Here is a 5,535-nt window from a genome sequence, read left to right as displayed (position 1 = left end):
TAGTAAAAGTGTTGTAAATGCTCTCTAGGCAATAAACACAGTAAGGTATGAGTACAGCTATGCACATTGGACATCTTTTCTCTCCCTGGAACAGTTCACTCATTCATTCATTTTTCAATCTTTCATCGAGTGCCTACTGAGCATAAGAGCATATGCATAGATGCATAGTATAGAAATAACTATTGCTATCCAGTATCATTCCCTGTGACTAATCTTATGTCTACACAAGATTGCATTTTTCCAGGTGTGTGATATATATTATTTTTATTTTTATTATTTTATGCCTACAGCAGCTGGTCTTTCTAGGTGGTCTCCCATCCAAGTACTAACCAGGCCCGACCCTGCTTAGCTTCCGAGACCAGATATCAGGCTTATTCAGGGTGGAATGGCTGTAGACCATGGAGCGTGGCTCCACTGGGGCGTGAACCCAGGACCTTCTGTGTGCAAAGCAGATGTGCTAACTGCTACACTATGGAACCACATCCTCAGGTGTGTGATATTTTAAACTTAAAAATATTCTACAGTGGACCCAGCCACCTCCTTATCTAGCTTTTTGCCCTAAATCATCCCAGGGCCAGGTACTAGGCAACTAGTGACCACCCCTATAGCTCAAAACCTGCTGGAATTGTTCCGGCTAGCCAGTCCTAAATTGCTTACTCTGCTATGCCTTGCCCTTCCCATGGAAACCTCAATACAGGCTTTCCCCTCACCCCTGTCTTTTGCCACCTGACCAAATTCTGGTGCTGCCCCTGTGGCCCTACATGGCATGTGCTGACTCCTTCTCTGGGCCCTGTAAGTGTTAATAAACTTCCTTCCAAGCCTGGTTCTCATTCCCTCCTGTGGTTGCATCAACTCTACCAGACCAGATCCAACATTTACGTTTTTAGTACACTGCAGGTTTTCAGGAGAGGAGCAGAGGGGAGAACTGGAGAGAAGGGGAGCATAGTGTCTAACTCACCTTGATGAGTGATGAAGATACAAAATTACGCTTTCAGAAGAACTGTTTCTGGAAAAATACTAACAAGGACTCAAAGTTACTGAAAGACTCAACGAACCAAGTACCTCTTCCATGTGATTTATCTTTCTTAACTCACTGACAACCTACAGCCAACTTGGGAGTGCCATACCATTAATAATTCTATTTACAGTTAGGAAAATGAGGCAGGAGTTTACGTACTGTTACCCATCAATACAAAACCACCCTTGCCCGAGATCCCCAAATATTTCCTACTGGTTCCTAACCTTTCTTCCAACAGCTGAGTAAGCAGATTGAGAGGCACCATGAAGCAAACTGAAAAATAAAGAGGAATGAACCTACTTAAAGGTGGAAAAAGTTCTCAACGAGCCAGCAAAAAAAGCTAATTGCTAAATAATATGAAAATAGCATACTGTAAGACAATAAAAACACAAACCTCAAATAATAATATGCATCTTCTCTGGGGATATGTATAAATACATAAAAATATGTGTATATAAAAAATACGTGTATACATATATGTTCATGTGCATGTTTGACATATAAATATATTGGGTTTGTGTACATAATTGTATGTATATATAAATATATGCATATATTCACATATTTATATGCATGTGTATATGAATACATATATATATATACTTAAATTTGTATATGGATATATATTTATATATGTACACACACAAGTCCCCACAGAATATACATATTATTACTTGGAGCTTGTGTTTTTTGTCTTACGGCATGGTATTTTACGTATTGACCCGCAAATTGCTTATGTGTATAATGTATTCGTGTCAATACAAAGATCAGGAGGACACTGAACTTCTGGGGAGGGGAAAAAGGCCGAGACTGGGTGTAAGGGTCAGCCGGGACCTCTGGCTTTCTCAAGGACGGCTGGGAAGGGCGCCGGGGAGCGCCGGCCTGAGTCGGCTGGGACGAGGAGCACCCCCCACCCCATCGCCGCGCCGCGCCGCTCCGCCGCCCGAAGACCAGCCCACCAGGGCGCCTGCGCGGGGGTCGCGTCCACCCCAGACCCGTCCATTCTTCCCGCCCGGAAGAAGGAAGGGGCGGAGCCTGCGGCAGGGCCCGCTGCCTACAGCCGCGCGCGGGAGGTGAGGGCGGGACTTCCGCTTCGCCAGGGGTTGCTTCCGGCTTTTTGGTGGCGAGCACTACGGCACCGAAGTGCAGCGTCGCAGGGCTGGCGGGCACGCTGGGCTGCGGCCTGCCGCCGGCCGGCGATGCTGCGGGGCAGCTCCGGGTCTGGGAGCGCGAGGCGGAGGCCGACAGGGCGGGGACTGTGCCTGCGCCGCCTGCCATCGACTTCCCGGCCGAGGGCTCGGACTCCAGGCGTGATGGCGAGGGGCCGGTTTGGATATCTGGACGGAGGGAACTGCTTGTGGACCAAGAGCAGAGAGTTGGAGAATGTGTTCAGCTCACCTCAAACCGTTGAAAAGGAAAGCCACAACCGTCAGAAAATCCTCTCGCCTTAAAGCAGGAGAACAAGGGGTGTCACAGGAAGGGACTGCCACCGGCCTCAGGGTTACTCTGATTTGGAAGATGACGCTCAGCGCACGGCAGCTAGAATCAAGTCTCCCCGGAGCCAAGATCAAAGGATCAGAGCTAACCAAAGAAAATAACGGTTTGGGGTAACGGTTACAAAGAGCTGGCCGTAAATATGTCTTCATTTAATCTTCAGTGCAACCTCGTAGGGTTAGGTGAGAGTAGAATCTTCTTTACAAGTGAAGAACTGAGGCACAGGTTAGATATTTTGCTTAAAATCACAGCTAGGAGTGGTAGAATTCCCGTAAACATCAAGCTGAATACACCTACTTACCGTTCAGCTGGAGGAAGGGCTAAATTAACTATATAATATCCGGTTATGGAATACTATGGTATACCAACTTGGGAAGGTCCCCAGGAGGTATTTTGGAGTGGAGAACCACATGCAAGTTGCAGAACAATCTGTATTTAGGCATTCTTTTAGGCAAAAACAAACTCCCTCAAAACAATGCTGTTTTATTGTGGTACAAACTTGTCAAGTAAATGAATCGGCAAAAAATTGGAATAATATACGCTAAACTGATAGCGGTAGAGGAGGAATGGAGGGATATAGATATTATCGGAGTTATGGTAAAACAACGTTATCCTTATTACTGCAGTTTTATCTTTTTTTTGGTGTAGTCAGAAAAGGATACTTTAATAAAATTTATATATTTTATATATGTATATGTTCTTTAACAAAGATTAATTATAAAAGTTAACTAAAAATTACAATTTTATCCTTTGAGCACCCACTCCGATATAAATGACACTTGAATAATTCGAGAAATAAAATCCATTAAGGGGTGAAGATTTGAGGGTTATGAGAATATGAACATAAAAATAAAACATTCTCAAGAAATCCCAAAAGAGAACATTAAAAGTCATTTTAAACAATGCAATATTTCATTGTGTAGTCTCGGGGAGCTAAAAAAAAGAATTTATTGTTATCTTAAAACTGCTCTAGGTCTCCATTACAAGCTCATTGGATGGAAACTCAAAGGAATTAAGTAATATTGAGTGCTTTTTCAAATAGGCATCCTGATAGCTGAAATATTTTACAACATAACTAGAAATATGATCATTATTACTTATAAAGTTATCCACTTTGTTAGGGAACATAACGAGGGAAGCAGAAATAGATATGCTCACCTGAAAAGTTCCTTTATATCTGGGACTTTCCGTCATATGGTCTACAAGACCCCATTAGTGAGAGTTCTAATCCTGACGACATCACAAGTGTTGCTCGGTAGCCAGTCAGATCAACAGAATTTCCCAAGACGTTGGCTTAGGCCATTCTTCACCCTGATAAGATGCCGAAATCTAATGTAGCATACTTATGAATTATCACTGTGTAACAAATCACCCCAAACAAGCATTTATTCTCTCCCATGGTTTCTGAGGGCAGTGTAGTTCGGTGGTTCTGGCTCAGTCTTTCTTGAGATTGCAGTCAAGCTATTGTCCTAGGTGGCAGTCATTTTAAGATCCTACCCAGGATGGAGGATCTGCTCCAAATACTTCTATGTTGTTGGCAGGCCTCCGTTTCTCATCACAGAGGCTTTGCTATCAGGCTGTTCACAGCATGGCAGTCAGTTTCCCTCAGAGAGGGAGAGAGCAAGATGGAAGGCAAAATGTCTTTTAAGCTAATCCGGGAAGTCTCATATCATCAATTCTCCATATGCTAATGGTCATACAAACCAGCATTAGTACAGTGTGAGAGGGAACTTGAAAATGGTGTGAAGATCAGGAAGAAGAGCTCGTTGGGGGCCATCTTGAATGTAGCAACCATGATGTACCTCACTCTCACTGATAAATTCCTAGATAGCTACAGGGTGGCTAGAGCTGTAGTAGAAATAAAGGAAGTTGAGACTGTTGGATTAAGGAAACTGGAGAAGATCTGATCCCAGTGCTACAGTTTGTGTTGTTTCCTTAACATCAGATGAATAAATACTCAGGGAAGATGATAAAATGTATCCAACCACAGTTTTACACAGTATAATAAACATTAGTTATTTAATATACTTAAACATCTGTTTATTGATTCATATCTAGTTGATTCATTGTAACTTCTATAATACTTGTTTGCATATATAGATTTATTTAGCTATTGATGGATATTAGGCCGTTTCCAAATTTGCTATTACAATGTTACAAGTTTTCTTATACATACACCCGTGGGCACTGATAGGGATGTCCAAACCAAACCAAAGAGGGGTTAATTACTGGATCTTGGATACACACTATTCAACTTTACTTAATATCACTAAATAGTTCTTTAGCAATGTACGATGGTTCCAATTTCTCAATGTGCTTACCAATACTTGGTATAAAAAATTTTATTTTTGCAATTATAAGAGTTTGAAATATTTCATTGTTTAATTTGCATTTACCTGTAACTAGTGAAATTTGTGCATCTTATGTTTATTGGCCATTTAGGATTCCTTTTCAGTTAACTATATGTTTAATCTACATGTTTATGTGCTGTATCATATTGCTATTTTTATCACTTTGTTGGCAGCCTAGATATATTCTGGATATGGAATAAAGGTTGACTGTCACGTTTTAGGCTTGTAGAGGTGGGTGGATTGTGTGCTATTTAAATGGATGGAGAAGGGTGGTAGAAAACAAGTTTTAGAAGGAATATTAAGAGTACTTTCAGATAAGTTTGAGATGCTTCTGAGTCATCCAAGAGAACAAGTCTGTGCTGCAGAGATACATTTGGGAGTTGTCAGCTTATAGATCATATGTAAAGTGATAGCAGTGCACATGGTTATCTCCTGAGAGAATTTGGAGTGACATGACAAGAGCCCTGCAGAATTATACATTTGAAGAAGGAGGATCCAGAAAGGGACGCTGAGGTGGAGGACCAATGAAATACAGAAACACGAGAATTGTGTGGTATCATGAAAGCCAAGAAAGGAAACTGCCAGTTTTTTTTTTCTTTTTCATTTTTTGTAATGGCCTGCATAAGAAGATCTGATCCCAGTGCTACAGTTTATATAGTTGCGGATGCACCC

At 41.8% G+C, this 5,535-nt stretch overlaps 1 pseudogene; it reads right to left on the bottom strand.

Annotated features, from left to right (window-relative positions):
* Positions 1-281: 281 nt before the first annotated feature.
* Positions 282-397, bottom strand: LOC112475321 (annotated as a pseudogene).
* Positions 398-5,535: the final 5,138 nt, after the last annotated feature.

Source organism: Pteropus alecto, unplaced genomic scaffold (genome assembly GCF_000325575.1).
Source record: "Pteropus alecto unplaced genomic scaffold, ASM32557v1 scaffold40, whole genome shotgun sequence".
Classification (NCBI taxonomy): domain Eukaryota; kingdom Metazoa; phylum Chordata; class Mammalia; order Chiroptera; family Pteropodidae; genus Pteropus; species Pteropus alecto.
The sequence above is the reverse complement of the archived record's forward strand: the minus strand, read 5'-3'. Positions and strand labels throughout refer to the sequence as shown.